This window comes from Lacerta agilis, chromosome Z, assembly GCF_009819535.1.
Source record: "Lacerta agilis isolate rLacAgi1 chromosome Z, rLacAgi1.pri, whole genome shotgun sequence".
NCBI classification, from domain to species: Eukaryota; Metazoa; Chordata; class Lepidosauria; order Squamata; family Lacertidae; genus Lacerta; species Lacerta agilis.
The window spans coordinates 16,191,938-16,211,411 of record NC_046331.1 but is presented as its reverse complement, the minus strand read 5'-3'; the positions used below and the strand labels follow the sequence as shown (position 1 = coordinate 16,211,411).

Sequence of the window (19,474 nt, the reverse complement as noted above, 5' to 3'; positions counted from 1 at the left end):
TATAGAAAAATATTAATAAGAAACTGTGTAAAAAAATTGAATGCAAAATAGTACAATGGGTTTAGTCAGAAGTTTCTTTTCTTTTACTATTTTTTATTCTATATGTAATTAAGTTATTTTTTATTTTTTCTTATAGAATGTTTGTACTGTTATGTTGGTTTGTTTTGTGTGTATTTTAAGATATCTTCTTGTTTAATAAAATTTATTATGAGAGAGAGAGAGAGAGAGAAGCTGAGGCAGGGAACTGTTTTTTATTGTCTTTTATTTTATTATTTCTATTGTCTATTATTTTATTATTTCTATTGTCTATTATTTTATTATTTCTTTTGAATTATATACCTATTGTATGGAAGTTGACAACTAGACAATGAAAATAGATTCTACATGCCCCAACTATGGCCAAAAGACTGGTATTGATGAACTGGAAGAAGAAAATTATGGTCCCCTTTAATCAATGGACTGAAGACATGACAGCACATGCAACATATTAATGGATTGCTTAAAGATACAGACTCTGTTTGGATAAACATATTGACATTTGGCTCCTTCATGGCAAATAGAAGGGGAAGAAATGGAGGCAGTGAGAGATTTTACTTTGCACAATCACTGCAGATGGTGACAGCAGTCACGAAATTAGAAGACGCCTGCTTCTTGGGAGAAAAGCAATGACAAACCTAGACAGCATCTTAAAAAGCAGAGAATCACCTTGCTGACAAAGGTCCGTATAGTTAAAGCTATGGTTTTCCCAGTAGTAATGTACGGAAGTGAGAGCTGGACCATAAAGGCTGATCATCAAAGAATTGATGCTTTTGAATTATGGGGCTGGAGGAGACTCTTGAGAGTCCCATGGATTGCAAGAAGATCAAACCTATCCATTCAGAAGGAAATCAGCCCTCACTGCTCACTGGAAGGACAAATACTGAAGCTGAGGCTCCAATACTTTGGCCACCTCATGAGAAGAGAAGACTCCCTGGAAAAGACCCTGATGTTGGGAATGATTGAGGGCATAAGGAGAAGGGGACGACAGAGGACGAGATGGCTGGACAGTGTTCTCGAAGCTACCCACATGAGTGTGACCAAACTGCGGGAGGCAGTGGAAGACAGGAGTGCCTGGTGTGCTCTGGTCCATGGGGTCACAAAGAGTCGGACACGACTAAACGACTAAACAACAACAAATTGACATTTGGAATGAATATTGTAGGTTATCAATAATCATATATGTATTAGGACAGTAATTGTACAGTATAATATGCATGAAAGTGTAACTGATCACATTTATTCTGCTATACTAAGTATTTTTATTGCACTTTTTCTTCTTTTTCTTTATACATTCCTTCTTCTTTTTCTCTTTTTTCACTTTATCTTGTATAGTACAACTGAAATATTCTCTCTCCTCTCTCTCTCTCTCTCTGTGTGTGTGTGTGTGTGGATGGCTGCATACCCTCAGAGGTAATCTGTCAAGGGACAGAGCAAGGAGTACGTGGAGCCACCCCTTCTTTTTCCCCTTTCTCTTTCTCCGCCCCTCTTTCCTCTCCCTTAGCCCACAGGGAACAAACAGCACAGTCTCATTCATAACAGGCCTGACCACCACGCCTTACCATTTCCTAGGCAAACCAGCACTTAGAAGAGTTTAATAATAATAATAATAATAATAATAATAATAATAATACAGTGGTACCTCGGGTTACATACGCTTCAGGTTACATATGCTTCAGGTTATATACTCCACTAACCCAGAAATAACGCTTCAGGTTAAGAACTTTGCTTCAGGTTAAGAACAGAAATCGTGCTCTGGCAGCGCAGCAGCAGCGGGAGGCCCCATTAGCTAAAGTGGTGCTTCAGGTTAAGAACAGTTTCAGGTTAAGAACGGACCTCCAGAACGAATTAAGTTCTTAACCCGAGGTAGCACTGTAATGTGCAAAAATGTGCATCCTTAGGAAGATACTCTGTGACTTCTCTCCCCCTTTCTCGCTTTTTCAATTTGGCTCCAACACCAAGGCTCAGCAAACCCATTTTGCTGTTGTTTGGCTGATGGTCAAAAATTCACTTTAGCCCTGGCTGGACGTGAAGGTGTGTAAACAGACCACTGTTGCTCACTTTCCCATGCCAATGACCAAATTTATCCAGACAGCAAGAACATCTGGAGGGAGATGGAAACCATCATAGCCACAATCTGGCCCTGCCAACAGCAGTCGCTCAAGATCAGGGCAAAGTAAGAGGCCCTCAAAAGACCAAGGGGCTTCATGGTCCAGGACAGGTGCCAGTTGGTGCATGCCAATCTGAGATTTTCCTATGGTTTATTACTGTTGGCATAAGCTTGATATAAAATATACCCCTCAGTGAAATTTCTTGTGTTCTGGAAGGCTTCCAGATCTCCTATGATTTTATGTAAAGATCAGGACAGCAATCTGGTGTCACCAGCAAAATTTAATTTACATCTCCTGTAAAATGAATGAGTTCCACATAGGCAGTAGTAAGGTAAACCCAGAACTCAGGAAACAAAGATAACCAATTTAGTAATTTTTCGCTGGGATTGTATTCTTTCAATTACCAACTAAGGTAAAAAAGAATAACCAGCAGACAGGAACTTAACAGAAAAGAAACAACAGAACAAGGGAATATAGATGTTAATGCAAATCACTCATCCCTTGTCAGGATAGTATTTAAGCCCCAGATTGTCAATGGTTGGTTAGCTCTCACAGCTTCAACATGTGCCCCCTTTTCAATCTGCATTCTCAAGGACCAGCTTGACACTCTCCTTCACTTCCGGACAGGTTTACCCTTTCCCCCTCCCTTTTCTAATTCACATACGAGTCTAAGTCTGTGAAAAATGACAGAGTTACTCTCTCTTTAGGCTTCGGATAGGTCTCCTTTTACTCTTTAGCTCAATGTGTGCTTTGTTGTTTGTTTGTTTGTTTGTTATTTCATAAAATGTATATGCTGCCTAATTGTGGAAATAAAAAAAAACCCCTCAAAGCAATTTACAATAAAAAATAAAATTATCACCAGAAAAGTTTACAACAGTACTGTAAAACATACAAGAAGTTAAAGCAACAGTGGATGGAAACAAATCAAAACTCATCTGGGAGGCTTGACTAAACAGAATGTTTTAGCAGGTGCCAAAAAGAGTGCAATGAAGGCACCTGCCTGATGTCAATAGGCAGGGAGTTCCAGGGTATAAGTCCTGCCACACTAAAATATTTCCCCCCATAAATGTGCAACAGGTACTATGTGGAAACTGTAGTAGCGCCAATTCTGCTGATCAAATCGGTCAAGTGGGCACCTATGCAGTAAGGTGATCTCCGGGTAAGGATTTATACACTAATAGCAACACCTTGAACTTGACCCAGTAGCAAATCGGCAACGAGTGCAGATACGTGCACAAGGCCTGTCAGCACCCGTGCTGCAGCATTCTGCAAGAACTGCAACTTCTTCAGCAGTATGTACTGTTGTACTGTATGAGTTGCTGACTGCTTTTACTGCTATTCTGATGTCTGAAGCAGCATGCAGATACCCTGCCATTGTCTTTTCATGTAATAAATCAACCTTTTAAAATTTCATTTATGTGTGAAACTTTTGGGCCGTAAGATTAAGGGGAAACACATACAGGCAACTCCGCACTTGCATGTGATATACTTGCACGTAACCGCATACACGTGCAGCGCTGGGAACCCGGAAGTGGTGGATGACTCACAAGGAGACCCTCCCCAGAGCCGACACCTCGCAAGCCAGAGGTGCAGCAGGGCTTTGTTGAGGCTGCTCACCTGAGCACAGGAAAGAGTCTGCTGCACTACCATGCACACCAGCTTTTAGGCTGGGAGGTTGATCAGCCTCAAGAAAACCCTCCATGCACCACCGGCTCACAAGGAGACCCTCCCTAGAGTGGGTCCTAGGGAGGGTCTCCTTGTGAGCCGCCCACCACTTCTGGGTTCCAAGCACTGTTTGTGTGTGTGGTCGCACACAAGTGGGGAGTTACCTGTAAATGTTTAAACATAACGTTATGCCCCAAAAGGTTCACACAAAAATTGAATTTAAAAAGGTTTATTTATTATACGAAATGAGAGTGACAGGGAAGGGTCTCCTCACGAGCAACGAGGACTCTCCAGGGTGCTCGCCACTTACGCCACTTCCAGACCCTATTTTCCAGGGATGTCCCTGATTTAGAGAAGCAGTCCTGGTTTCTGATTTGATCCCAAAATGTCCTACTTTGAATTAGGATGTCCCTATTTTCATTGGAGAAATGTTGGAGGGTATGGAGTTATCCAACTCCCCCCCCCCCCCCAGATGTCTGAAGGCAATCCTGTATAGGGAAGCTTTTTTTAAATAATAATAATAATGTCTGACTCTTCGTGACCCCATGGACCAGAGCACACCAGGTATGCCTATCTTTCACTGCCTCCCATAGTTTGGCCAAACTCATGCTAGTCACTTCGAGAACACTGTCTAACCATCTCATCCTCTGTCATCCCCTTCTCCTTGTGCCCTCGTTGTCTTTGTCCATGGAGTTTTCTTGGCAGGGATACTGGAGTGGCTTGCCGGTTCCTCCTCCAGGTGGATCACATTTAGTCTAAACTCTCCGCTATGACCTGTCCATCTTGGGTGGCCCTGCATGGCATAGCTCATAGCTTCCCTGAGTTATTCAAGCCCCTTCGCCACAACAAGGCAGTGATCCATGAAGGAATAATAATAATAATAATAATAATAATAATAATAATAATAATAATAATAATAATGCTTTATGTTTTTATATATGTTGGAAGCTGCCCAGGGTGGCTGGGGCAACCTAGTAAGATGTGTTGGGTATAGAGATGTAAAATTTCTGGAAATTGAGTGTCGTCTTGAGTGTCGTCACTGTGGAACTCTCTGCTGCTAGAGATTCAGCGGGCACCTTCTGTGCCAACTTTTCAATGCCTGCTGAAAACCTCTCAATTCTGCCAGGCCTATGTAGGCAAGTAAGAATGCATTCTCCCACAATGGTTAACTGATGTCTGCTGTATAACCCACCTTATTTCTCTGATTGTAAATTGTTTTAAACTGTTTTTAATTGTTATAACCCATATCAGAACTTTAGGGTGGGTAGTGGGTAATATATCCTGTTAATTATTATTTCTGTAAGTTGTTTTTAATTGTTTTTAATATTGTGTTGTAATGCTGTAACCCATTGTGGTGTTTGCCCATTCCTTGTGATAATGTTTGTACAGGGGGGTGGGAATAGTTAATGTAGATTGACCAATGATGTAGATTGACCAATTGACCAATGAGAAAGCTCAGAGGCGGAGCCTACCTGGTTTTGAGGCTCAGCCCAGGGGTTTTACCATTGGGAGAAAGGAAAGTCAGAGTCAGACAGAGCGAGTAAAAGACGAATATAGCGGTTGTGACAGAGTGAGAGACGGGGATAGAACTGAAAGAGAAGAGTGTGACAGTGTGAGATACGTAGTGCCATATCTAGTTAAGGGCGTGTATTTGAGAAACAGTTCTAAACATATTTAAAACTTGCTTGTTCTTCAATAAACTTTAATCTTTGTTGTTGACATTACAACCTGACTGAGACTCAGTATTTCACCAGAAGAAACCTGGTTGGTGGCAGCAGAAGAATAAAGCAGTGGTGTACAGGTCAATAGTCCATGCAACGACCGGGGGCTCTGTATGAATGCCACACCCATGTTGGATCTTAAGGTGAAGGGTGAATAATAACAGTAGTAGTAGTAGTAGTAGTAGTAGTAGTGTGATTGTGATGATTAGGGCTTCCCCTGCAAATTTCCAGCTTGTATCCAGTCATGGTTTATCAGAATCTCTAGGTATGGGGGGGGGGCAGAGAGTGGGGTGATTAAAGGATGCACGCAGGGACACTGTTTGGTTAGGAGAACCAGGGTGGCATTGTGATTAGAGTGCCGGACTAGGACCTGGTAGACCAGGGTTCAACCCCTCTTAGCCATGAAGCTCACTGAATGTGACCTTGGGCGCCAGTCACTGCCTCTCAACCTAACCCACCTACAGGGTGTTGTAGGGTTTATAAGGGGTGGGGAAGAACCTTGGATTCCACCTTGACTCCTTGGAGAAAAGGTGGGACATAAATGCAATAAATAAAATAATGCCTACCCCTTTCCCCATTGCATCTACCATGCCCTCAGCTGAGTTGCTGTATGTGCCTCAATGACAGTGAAATGAATGTGAGGAAATTACTCTCTCTCTGTGTGTATGTGTCTAAATAAATAAATAGAATATCCAGTATAAGCTTTCGTGTGCATGCACACTTCTTCAGATACACTGAAACAGTAGTATGCAGATGACCAAAAATAACTTTAGCATGTGTAATGAGACAAAGAATCCAATATCTCTACAAAGACCAGGTCTCTCCATAGTTTTCAGTAGTTTGGGTCATCTGCACACTATCCCTTGCTTTTTCCTGTAGGACTAATTGCAGTTGTTAATAGCCGTCAACAGGTTTACCATACCCATTGAGTCAATCACCCATCTCCTACTACCCTTCTGAGAAAAACTCCTCCCCACCCTACCACTATATATAAGGGTCTGGTGACTTCTGTTTCAGTGTATCTAAAGAAATGTGCATGCACACAAAAGCTTATACAGTGATACCTCAGGTTAAGAACTTAATTTGTTCTGGATGTCCATTCTTAACCAGAAACTGTTCTTAACCTGAGGTACCACTTTAGCTAATGGGGCCTGCCGCTGCCACCGCGCTGCCGCCGTGTGATTTCTGTTCACATCCTAAAGCAAAGTTCTTAACTCGAGGTACTATTTCTGGGTTAGCGGAGTCTGTAACCTGAAGCGTCTGTAACCTGAAGCATCTGTAACCCGAGGTACCACTGTACCCAGAACAAACTTAGTTGGTCTCTAAGGTGCTACTGGACAATTTATTTATTTATTTATTTATTTATTCAACTGCATCAGACCAACACGGCTACCTACCTGTATGTATCTGTGTAACACACACACACACACACACACACACACACACACACAACAAGAGATCTGCAAAGCTTGTTGTGCAGGCCTACTTTCTAAACACGGCTCTTCCCAAATCTTCACCCAACCAGATAACTCTGAGAATAACCTGTTGCTCTGTATTTAGCAGCTGAGATTTGCAGAGGTCATAAGGTTAATTTGTGTTACTTCCTGGCTGATGGCTACCAGATCCCCCTCAAAGTCTTAATCCAAACATATCAGGAAGAAACCTATGTTCTCCCACCCGCTATCATCCCTGGCAGGGAGATGTCAAATATATAGTTAGAGATATGAGGTATTGGGGTCTATTAGTGAATAGTAGAAATTAATAAATGGTAGCATTTTGATTATTTGGAATATGAAAGGAAAATTCAAGCTGTAGAGAGGAATTCCTGGGCTAGTCTATGCAAAACAATCTGACCAAGCTAGGGCAATTAAGAAACAATACAGGGCCAATGGCAATGCAAGAGAACAGTCCTTCCCCCTTGCCCTGAGGTGTGAACAGACATAGGGGATTTAGAAGGTTGCCAGAGTAACTGGGTGTGAGGTGACAGGAAGAGTTGGGGGTCTTTGCTATAAGGCTTGGAATAGCTGAGAAAGGGCAGAATGGTCTTGGCCGGCTGGCTGAAGGCAGGCTGGGAGGGATGCCTAGACTCCAGTGCTGCGCAAGCTCCTCTTGAGATGTATTCCCTCTATGTAGACTAAAGGAGTACCTATGTTTAACTAAACCATATTTCTAAAGGCACGACAGTCTCCACTGCATTGTCAATTCTCCAAAGGAGCACAGTTGGGGCCAAGACCCCTGGAATCCCATGCACAGCTCAGCATGGATTGGGGTGACCTATAACAATATGCATCCTTCACCTCTGCCCAAAAATATCTTTCCATAGCTGTATATAAGCCAGGTTGCTAAGTTTTGGACAATTTCAACAAGGATGCCAGAGACTTCTGATGGGAGTGGAGAGGGAAATATTTCTGGCAAATGACAAAGTTCACCAGGTTTCTGATAAAAACAGAAGAGTCTTCCCTCCTGGACCAGCACCCTCTTTCCAGATAAAGCCATCCAGATGCCCAACCCCATCAAGGGCAGGATGGTTCAGGAAAGGGCAGCCAAAATGATCAAGGCAGATAGAGCAATTTCCCCATGTTTCTGGGAACATTTCAGTTTCTGGGACTTCTCAGTTTAGAGAAAAGGGAAGCAAGAGATGGCATGATAGAAGTTAATAAATTGATGCAGTGCATGGAGAAAGTGGATAGAGAAAGGTTTTTCTCCCCTCTGCTAACACTGGGATTCATGGACACCCAGAAGTAACCTAGCAGCAGGAAGAAAGAGCCAAAAGAATGAAGCCTGGGCATGCCCCCCTGAGTTATCCCACCCTCTAAAAATGGGGGGGGGGGAGAGAGAGAGAAATACAAGCATTTGCCACCATGCTGATCTACCAACCACTTAGAAGTGGCTTACGTTGCATTATATTAGGCTTGGAGACATGCAGAGATTCCCAGCTCCAATCCATCACTGATGGCTCACCCAATGGAGTAAGACACCACTGGCAAAAGCACATTGCTCAGCAGACAGCATCAGTACAGCAGGACCTCAACTCTTGACAAACTCAGACTGGCAAGGCTCTGGTGAATGATGGGCGCTAACTGATCATCACCAGCCAAGTCTTAAAACGCTGTGCTTAAAATGCCATGCCAATTTGCTCACAGTAAACTAGGCTATTTGCTTGCACTCATCACTGTGACAGGCTGACTCCAGAAATGGATTGCCCGAGCACTATCATTCCAGTTCAGCGACAGGCAGCAATGCACTTGGGAAAATGAGTCCATATTAATGTACATAAACAAACAAACAAACAAATTTAGAGGGTAAGAAGAGGCTGCTAGTCCATCTAGTCCAGCATCCTGTTCTCACAGTTGCCAACCAGATGCCTCTTCTTGGAAATCTGGAAGCAGGATTTAAGAACAAGAGCACTTTCCCTTCCTGTTGTTCCTAACAACTGGTTTACAGAAGCACTGCTATCTCTAATGTGGAGGCAGGGAACAGCCATTGTGACTAATAAACTCTCATTAGCCCTCTTCTCCTCCATGAGAATTTGTCCAGTCCTCTTTTAAAGCCATCTAGGTTGGTGGCCATCATTGCCTAATGGGGGGTGGAGGGGAGTTCCATGATGTAACTATGAGCTGTATGAAGAAGGCCTTTCTTTCATCTGTCCTGAATCTTTCAACATTCAGCTTCACTGGATACCCACGAGTCCTCATATTATGAGGGGGACGGACGGACAGATGGACGGACTTTTCTCTAGCCACTTTCTCCATGCCATGCATAATTTTATAAACTTCCATCATATTGCCTCTTACTTGCCTTTTCTCTAAACTGAAAAGTCCCAAATGCTGCAACTTTTCCACATAGGCCAGTCACTCCACCCCCTTAATATCTTTATCTGAAATAAGAGTCCATATTAATTAATGCACTTGCATAACAGCAATTCCAATATGGCTTGAAAATCAGATGACACGATGCAGCAAGTAAGCAAGTTAAACAATTAAAAAGAGGGAGACCAAGGTGAACACCCTGGTATCTGTTGCACCCCTGAATGAATCCTTGATCTGGTCTTGCAGGTCATTATAACACACTAATGACCCACATAGCTCAGCATTGCCTTTCCAACCCAAAGCCTGCCAGATGCTCTGGACCAGCTGGGACTGATGGAGCTTTTGTGCAAAACAACTAACACCAGGATTTGGGGAGCACTAGTGTACACTGACTGGCATAAGCTCTCCAGGATTTCAGGCAGGGGTCTCTTCCAGATCTACTGTATATGGATCTGCCATTGGAGACTCAACCCGATACGTTCTGCATGTCAAGCAGACATTCTAACCACTGGGCCATGGTCCTTTCCTTATAAACAAAACCAGATTCTATTCCTCATCATTCAGAAGAAAGGGATAGGAGCATGGGAAGCTGCCTTCAAATGAGTCAGACCTCTGGTCCATCTAGCTCAATATTGTCTGCACTGGCTAGCAGATCCTCTCCAGGATTTCTGGCATAAGATTTCTTTCCACTGTAGAGGCTAGTATTCATTGATAGCCTTCTCCTCTCTCCTTCAAAATCCCAGTATATAAATAGCTGAAATAATAAGAAAAATAACAATTCTACAGTCGACTCTCAGTCACTAGGCCAAAAATGTAGTGGGTTGGTGTGATGATTGAATAAGCAGCACACACAAACACACACGCACAGCAGTTTCTTCTTCTCTTTCTTTTGTTAGAGTAATATTTAGTTACCAATTCATGCTCCTTTAAAGGGGAAGGAAGGTTGATTTAAGGAAGGCTGATTTATTTGAGCTCTCAGATGACATTCTTCTGCTACGGGGCAGTGGAGGGGGGAACAGCTCTTTCTGTTATTACATCTGCAAGATCAGCATTTTCCCCTCTCTAGCCTCGAATGGAGCAAGGCATTCTGGGCTCCTGTTCCAAACCCTGGCTGATTGAAAACACATGGAGAAAAGCCACAGAATCCAAAACAGCTAGGGCATGTGTGTGTGTGTATGTGCATGTGTTGTTATTTAAGCGGTGTGACTTTTCATTCAAATTTCACCACATTCCAGTCAACATTTTCTTCCTCTGTTGGAAAGACTTTTAACATGAGCTAGCAGGGATTGCTGTTATTGTTACAATGATGGTGTTTGGAGAGCGCTGGGTCCACCTAGCTCAGTATTGTCAACGATGACTGGCAGCAGCTTTCCAGGGTTTCAGCCAGGAGACCATCCCAGCCCTACCTGGAGATGCCAGTGGGAAATTGGACCTGGGACCTTTGCATGCAAAATAATAATAATAATAATAATAATAATAATAATAATAATATGCAATATAAGAAGCTGCCTTATCTCAAGTCTGATGCTTGGTCTATCTAGTCAGTACTGTCTACTTTGACCGGCAGTCACTCTCCAGGATTTCTGGCAGTGGGTTCTCTCCTAGTCCTTTCTGGAGATTCTGAAAATTGAACCTGGGACCTGCTACATGCAAAATAGGTACTCCCCAAAATAGCTGCATCCCCAAAAACAAAGTAAGATAGTAATTCTCATAGTTCTGAATCAAGGACTGAATTAAATAAGAACATAGAAAGCTGCCTTAGAACTGAACCAGACTAATGATCAGTGTCAGAGGAATAAAGATCAGTACCAGAGACACTAGAGCACAAGTAGACCTTGACTCTCAAGCTGAAATAAATAAATTCCTGAAACAGGAAGTCATTTTATACTGCTTCCTGCCCAGAAGGAACCAACGGTCAGTCTGGGCAGTGTCACTCTATGGAAGGTTCTTCATAGCTGAGATGATGCAGTGACACCGCTTGCCATTTGGGGCAGCAACCCACAACTCCTGACACACCGCAGAAGAAAGCGAGAAGTTGTGGGATAGGTGTTGTCACAGTTCATGTCCCCTGTCCTATTTTGAGACTCCTCCTTTCCTCACCACTACCACCTTTTGAGGGTATTGTTCCTTCTGCAACAGCAATTCTAGAGAGAGCAAACATTTTCAAGGAGTAATGTTTCTGAGCCCAACCAACAGGCACCAGGACTGAGCAGGCAGTTTTCTAAAGAAACTTCATTCAGAGGAGCCTTCTGTAATCTCTGCTAGAACTCAAAAGTGAAGGCCTAAGGAACTGCCTAGGTCATGTGACTCAAGGGCAAGTCCTCAAATTGTCAACTTCTTAACATTAAGAGAGTGTCAACCAATTACAAGCTCTATCATTACAAGCATCTTGTAGTGGATTAATTTGACCTGAGCCAAACCAGGCAAAATAGCAGTGCAATAATAATAAAAAAAAGCAGGAGGGAGAAAAAATCAGATACCAAAATAGTCCATCCTAATATTTTCCAGTCTGCAAAAGTGGTTGGGTTGCAATTTGGAAGCTAGTTTATTTTGTTTCTCCTGTCTGTAGACCGTCAAATCTGCTGCCCATAAATCCATATTCTCTCTTTCTGCAGAAATCTATTTTAACAAAAACTACAAAGCCTTTCAAGTACCTCTCTTGAGCCCATAAAAAAAGAAAAAGAACAGGACAAATAATGTCAAACCCTGTTTTCTCATGTATATATATATAAAAATGTAAAAGGTGGATGTTTGTGACCAATCGATCTTCTCCGTAACTGCTCGACCGATTCCGTTGAAATTTGGACACAACGTTCCATGGCTATCAGGGGTGAGCAAGGGGGCGGTCCACACTGGGTACCGCCCTGGGGGTGACACTCTGGGGCGGGCCCCACCCCGCGATCGACGCTGGCGGCGTGGCAACTTTTAAAAGGCTGTAATGCACGAACAGCAGAACAGTGTCTGTGCTGCTGTTCACGCGCTACAGCCTTAAAAGTTGCCGCACCGCACGGAAGGGGTGCCGGCCGATCGCGCCCGCCACCTTGGGTGGACGTGCGCAGTCCACACAAGATGGCAGGCACGATCGGCCGGCACCCCTTCCGACCGGCGCCGCGCATGTGTCGTGACAGGGCACACGCGCTATGAAGCGCGCCCCACCCCCAGAACGGGTGCCTTCACGTTTGCCGCCCCAGGCAGCAAAGCAGCTCGCTACGCTGCTGATGGCCATATGGGAGTGTTTCTACGTGCTTACATTGTACAGGTGGCACACCTTTCACAGGTAAAAACATGATTTTGTGCAAAAAATATAGCGCCCTCCAGTGGACGTCAAAGACCACACATCTCATTTTACTTCCACACCCCACCCACCTCTGCCCCCTCCTCCTTCTACATCACCACCCCTCCGCTCCCCAGCGCCAAGTTGAGCAAGTCTGGGCCCGGCCTGGAGCGCAATTTACTATGGAGCTCAAACGGAGGAGGCGGCAGTGGTAGGAGCGGCAACTGCAGCGGGAAGGGCTGCCAGAGACCCACCGCCCTTCCACTTCACCTGGTTCCTTCTCCTTTGCCCGGTCGGCCCAGCCCGGCTCCTGGCGTGAAGAGCAGGCAGCTCAGGCAGCAGAAGCGCTGCCTTTCATGTGCTGAGGGCGGCGTGGCGCAGCCCGGGGAGCTTGAGCGGTTCCACATGGGAGAGGCCCCAGCTACACTCTTACCACGCACAGGACCAGGCTTCGTCGCACACAGACGTGGAGGCCCCAAGAAGACCGCCCCACCACTATGGCTCTACCACTGAGATTGGTCCAGCTATGTGCATAAAGTTGGGCCGTGCGGCCCTACTCAGGGCCTAGGCAGCCGCAGCTCACCTTCCAGGAAGGGAAGAGGTGGCAGGGTGGCACAAGGCGCGCGGGGAGTAGGTCTAAGGCGCGGGGCTGAGGGGCCGAGGCCGAGTTGGAGGGAGATGGTCTGCAAGGAGATAAGTTGCCGGCGGCAAGAAGCCTGAGGGAGAGTGCTGGGCGCCATCTTGAATTACTTACATTGTACAGATACCACACCTTTCACAGGTAAAAATGTGATTTTATGCAAAGAAAAATATATCGCCCTCTTTGCCATTTTTCCATGTCTTTTTTTTTTTTTTTACTTTCCTTCTCCTTTCTCAGCTTCATCAATCTCCTTTAATACCTGAAACTAGGTCGCTGTACTCGTGCAACAAAAGCAATACAATGTGTAATTACAAAACAAACTCAGGAACAACGTTCATCACGAAATGAACAACAAAGACAATGATGACTCAAAATGCGTACCGAGGAAACACCAGATCAACGTGAAACCACACGTCAGGATGCATGCTTACAAACCAAGAAACGCGTTTCCAACGTTCACACAATAAGCCCAGCAACGTGTGGCCAGGTCAGCTAGTTTGTTATAGATCTTAAAATCTTGGGTGCTCCATTTGACATACTTTTTGTAGGTAGGACCCCCTGCACCTTCACTAGGAGTGTAAGGGCAAGGATCACTCGGTTTGGAATTTAAGAATGAATTCTGCTGCTGGGAAGTCAATTGGCCAAGAGTGGAGCAGTTAGAGATGCTGCTTAGCACCAGGAAAGGCAGAATGTTATTTCGTGAGGTACCCGTGCTCTGATTGGCTGTGTGGCTGAGAGGGAGTACCCCTTCCATGTCTGGTTGAATGTCTCCTTGTCATGCACAAGGTCCTCAAGGAATATAGAACATCTGTTTCTTTCTGCTCAAATTACATGCCTTGTTTCCCCATAAAGTGTTACCAGCATTTCTTTACTCTCTGGACTCAGTCTGCATTGTATAAGTGACTTTGCTAGCACCCTCATGATTCTGGCTGGGCCCCCCTGTGACATACAAATCCCTTTCCAACCATTCATCATATGGCTCCATCAAGCATGAGATTATGAAGAGTGTGTTAAGGAGTAGAGATGAGTGAAACATGCCCCCCCCCCCGCAGTTGCACAGGTATTTCACACACGTACACACTTTACCGGTAAGTAAAAATTAGTAGTGGTTTTGACAATACGGCTTCAAACCTTTGGTATGGCAACTATGATGATAAACCATAGACTTGGAAAGGAGTCAGAGGATCATCTAGTCCAAAGCAGGAATATGCAGCTCTCCCATATGGCGATCAAATTTGCAACCTTGCCATTATCAGCACCATGCTCTAACCAACTGAGGCCATCCATATCCTTATGTTCACAAGTCAATGGCACCACCAAAAGCCCTTCCTTGATCTCCATTGCATTCTTCCTTTAGAAAGGTCAAGGCTGAGTGACTAAGAATCTGCTTTGTATTCAGAAGGTCCCAGTTTGAACCCCAAAAGCCTCTCCAGGTAGGGCTGAGAAACATCCTTATCTGAAATTCTGGAGAGGCTGGGAAGAGGTATGTACAAAAAATGTATGTTTACATGCATTCTATTGGATGGAACAGACCTATGATTGACACCTAATGGACATAGGTTGGCATGCCATCCCTACAGCTGATGAGAATAAAGTAAGATTTGAGTCCTCAGTGTTCTATATAATAATGGGCTGAATTAAAAAGGAACATAGGAGGTGCCTTCAGATTCAGCTCACTACTGGCTGCACTGAGCGGTAGCGGTGACTCTCCAAGTTTACAGAAAGAAGTGTTCTGCTGTCACACCATGAGGACACCACTGGGATCAAACCTGGGACCTTCTGCATGCAAAGCAGATGTTCTGCCTCTGAGCCACATTCCTCCCTTTATCTCTGGTTAGCAAAAATTATTGAGCTGACCCTACAACAAATTACTTGGAATCATATAACTGTAGAGTTGGAAGAGAACCTACTGATATCTAGGCCAACCATCTGCAATGCAAGAATTGCAGCTAAAGAATCCCTCATAGGTATTGTGTGGCATCCCAGATAGTTTGTGGGCTGCTTTGTAAGGTTGGCATGATCGACACCATAGTCAATCATAAAATTATAACAAGAACCAGGCAGAGCCAGGAATCAGCAAAACACAATACCATTCCTGGTTCCCCATCACCACTTCTCATTCCTACATGGCGTCCTGAAGCAGCCAAGAATAAGGCTCGGATCCTTTCCACATCTATTGCTGGCTGCCAAATAGAGGCTGGGAACTGGGATGTTGTTGCTGGCACCTCCCTTGCCCGCTGCAGATCGATGCGGAATCGGCTGTCTCCTCTGAACTGGCCCCTTGATCCAAAACAGGCTGCTGTTGTGATGGAAATTGCTAAGTTTTTGTTGGAGAAATGGAGGTGGGCCCAGAGGGATCCCAGAAAATGCCTCCGTCAGCCAAATTCAAGGGCTCTGCACTGCCAAAGGCTGCCCAAACCCTGGGTTCATCTCTGCAGCTTCTCGGGAGTTAAGTCACAACCCCTGACTGGTGTTTTCTTTCCCTGTTCAATTGGATATTAAGTTTCCTTCCTTGGCATAAATCCCCATTTGCCATTGGGTCTTGGTTTAGGCATTTAATCCAGGGATTCAAATTTTCCCCTGGCCTCCAAACCATCAAAACAGCCCCAGCGAAACAGGCCATTTAATTTTTCTAAATCTTACTGGTGTTACACATGCAAGGAAGGAAGAGCCCCCAAGCCAAGCATGAACTTATTCTAAGGAGAAATGTTCCTAAATCTGTCTTCCAGTTTCCCCAAACTTTTCACTGTGTCATATAATTGTACAGCTGGAAAGTACCATCCAAAGGTCATCTACTCCAAACCCTGAATGCAGAAATCTCAACTAAAAGCATCCATGACTGTGTGGGAACGTTTTATATAATATAGTAGCAGAGTTAAACGTTCCTTATTTAAACCTGCACAGCGACAAACGGATTGCTGACTCATTTGAGTTTTTCGTCCTTTGTTGATTGTCAATCCCTTTATTCCTCTCAAAATAAAGATACACATGGATCTGATTAATAACTGAAATAAAGTAATTTACTGACAGATTCATTCATGTACATATTTAGGTTACACAACAAAATATATAAACTATATAAACTATATTAGTGAGTCTCATCTTTAAGCAGCAGCAGCCTACCCGACCAACAGACTAAAACTAACTGACGCAAAGTGGCAGTTGGTCCTCCCTTAGAATGTTGGACTTGACTGACATCATCCCACAGACTGATGGCCATCCAACCTCTTTTTAAAAGCCTCCACAACCGACTGAAGAAGTTCGCTGCGCGGTCGAACAGCTCTTGCCCTCAGAGAGTTCTTCCTGATGTTTATTTGGAGCCTTCTTTCTTATAACTTGAATTCATTGGTTTCGGTCCTACCCTCCAGAACAGAAGAAAACAAGCTCGCTATCATATCTCCTCTAAGTCCTTTCTTCCAGAAGGCTCATTGACCAATGATCACCCAGCAGGGCTCTTATCCTTTTTAATAGGGGCAAGCAGGTAGGCTCACTGAGGGAGGGGGGGGGGGTTCATGACAGTGGTTCTCCCCCAAAGCTCCTCCAAATTCAGAGCTGGTATTCATGAAGCTCATTTGAAAAATTAGTTGATCAGGCCAAATCGTCTTGTTAATTCAGCAGTCCTAGACTACTGATGGTCTCTGATCTTCCAAAATTTACTAAGGAGGCTGGGCCAATTAAAGCAAGAGCTACCTACACACACCAAATTAGTCCATTCTTGAATTCTTTGTTAGGGGTGGGGTGTGTGTGGAAAATACAGCCTGCTCAGATGCCCAGTTTGCTGTGTTTCCCACCAGCCAAAACAAATCAAATTAAATGTCCTTACACTTGTTTTGACATTTTTCCACCATGAGTCATGGATAGCTGAAGAGGGTCATGGGGGTGGGGGGGGGGGTTAAACAGGGAGGAGCCCCAGATGATTGCCAGAAAAAAAGCTCAGGAAATTTCTACACTGCATGCACACTTAGAGTATGTTTGGGTGCAACATATTTCTAAATTCGTCAAATCAGGAACTCAAAAAGCAAATCTGTGCCTTCCAATGAAATCATCAAAATCTAAGGGCAACCCAAATGATAAAGGGAATGGATTTTTCAGTTTGGAGAAAAGGCAAGTAAGACACAACATGACAGAAGTTTATAAAATGATGCAATGCATGGCATGGAGAAAGTCAAGGGGAAAGTTATTCTCTCTCTCATTTTACTAGAACTGGCAGACATCCAACAACGTTGACTGCAGGAAGATTCAGAACAGATTTTAAAAAAAAAACCTTCTGCAAGCAATGCATAGTGAACCTATGGAACTCCCTCCCACAGGAGGCAGTGATGACCAACAACTTAGATGGCTTTCAAAGAGGACTGGGCAAATTCATGGAGGAGAGAACTAATGAGGGACATTAGCCAGGATGGCTGTGCTATGCCTCTACAGTTGGAGGCAGCAATATTTCTGAATACCTGTTACTGGAAACTGCAAGAGGAGAGAGCATCCCACTGAGCCATCTGGTTGGCTACTGGGAGAACAGGATGCTGAAACCAGTGGGCCACTGGCCTAATCTAGCAGTCTCTTCTTTAATTCTTACATTGTTTCTGAATAATCATGTATTTATTCATGGAGGATAAGGCTAGCAATGGCTACTAGCCACAATGGCTATGCTCTGCCTCCACAACTAGAGACAGTTGTGCTTCTGAATACCAGGAGGCAGAGCACAGCCATCATGGCTAGTAGCCATTGATAGCCCCCCCCCCATGAATTTGTCCAATTTTCTTTTAAACCCATCTAGGTTGTTGTGCATCACTGCCTCCTGTGGGAATGAGTTCCATAGTTGCATAAGTAAGAACTTTCTTTTATGTGCCCTGAATCTCGCAACATTCAGCTTCAGCTGAGTGGTTGAGAGCCAGGAAGGGGTGGAGCCTTCTCTATATGATGCTGAAGCAATGTCCCTACCCCCAGCTCAAAGCTCTAGTCTTCCTGACTCAGGGAGAAACACACACACACACCACACACACACACACACGGTTTTGTTTAAAAGGGTTTCATCTCCTGAAGTGGATCCAGCAGGAGACTGTGTGCCAGGGAGAAAACCATCCATCTGGCAGGAGATGGATTTTCCATGTTCTTGGAGCCGGTTCGTTTGCACAACAGACACAGGCAGAGAGGTAAAACGAGACACAGCCTTCTCTCCAAAAGGCCTGTGGAACTCATTAGGAACACACTCTTACAGGCCCCCGTCCTGTCCCTTGAGTGATGATGCACTTACCGGTAATGCTTCCCATGTACTCTGAAATCTGCCTCACTCCAAGGAGGAGAACTAGGCATGTCTCTCTTAGGATGGAGACTAAATGGGCATTCCAATTAGCCACTACATGGAAGTGTCCATTTTTATTATTTTGGGAGTGTTCCTTGGGAGGACAGCTGTTCATAGTACATAGGAACCTTTCCTACACTGATTCAGAACATCGATCAATCTTGTTCAATATTCTCTGCACTGAGAGGTAGCATTGGATCTCCAGGGTTCCAGGCAGGGATTCTCTCCCCAGCCCTACCTGGAGATGCCATCAAGAACCTGGGATCATCTGCATGCAAAGCACATGCTCCACCACTGAGCTGTGGCCCTTTCCCTAAAAATAAAGTAAGATCCTAGTCCACATGGTTCTTTCAAATGGAGACTAAACAAATCTCACTCCATTCCGTGCCTATTTCTATGGTGACAGAGATACCCTTTACAAGAACAGGTAATTTTGTGCAGAGGGAAGAAAAGAGAGAGGCTAATCAAGCAGAGAAGGGTTATCGACCAAAGTGGATGGTTTCTATATTTCTTAAGAACATAAGAGCCTGTTGGATCCGGCCAATGGTCCATCTAGTCCAGCCTCTCACAGTAGCCAACCAGATGCCCCAGTGGGAAGCCCCCAAGCAGGATTCAAGCACAAGAGCCACTCCCCTCTCCACCTGCTCGTGGTTTTCAGCTATATCATCATGCTTATTTTTTGTCAAGCATTAAATATTAGAAGCACCTCTGGAATACAGTGGTACCTTGGTTGTCAAACTTAATCTGTTCCGGGAGTCCGTTCGACTCCCAGAACCATTCGAAAACCAAGGCCTGGCTTCTGATTGGCTGCAGGAGCTTCCTGCACTCAAACGGAAGCCATGGAGGCCATGTCGGATGTTCGGCTTCCGAAAAAGGTTCAAAAACCGAACACTCACTTCCGGGTTTGCGGCGTTCGGGA

The 19,474-nt window shown here is 44.5% G+C and overlaps 1 protein-coding gene across 1 annotated transcript in view; it reads right to left on the bottom strand.

The window, feature by feature from the left end:
* Window positions 1–19,474, bottom strand: part of COL5A1 (collagen type V alpha 1 chain) — a 171,305-nt gene that overhangs the window by 96,491 nt on the left and 55,340 nt on the right. The window lies entirely within an intron of this gene.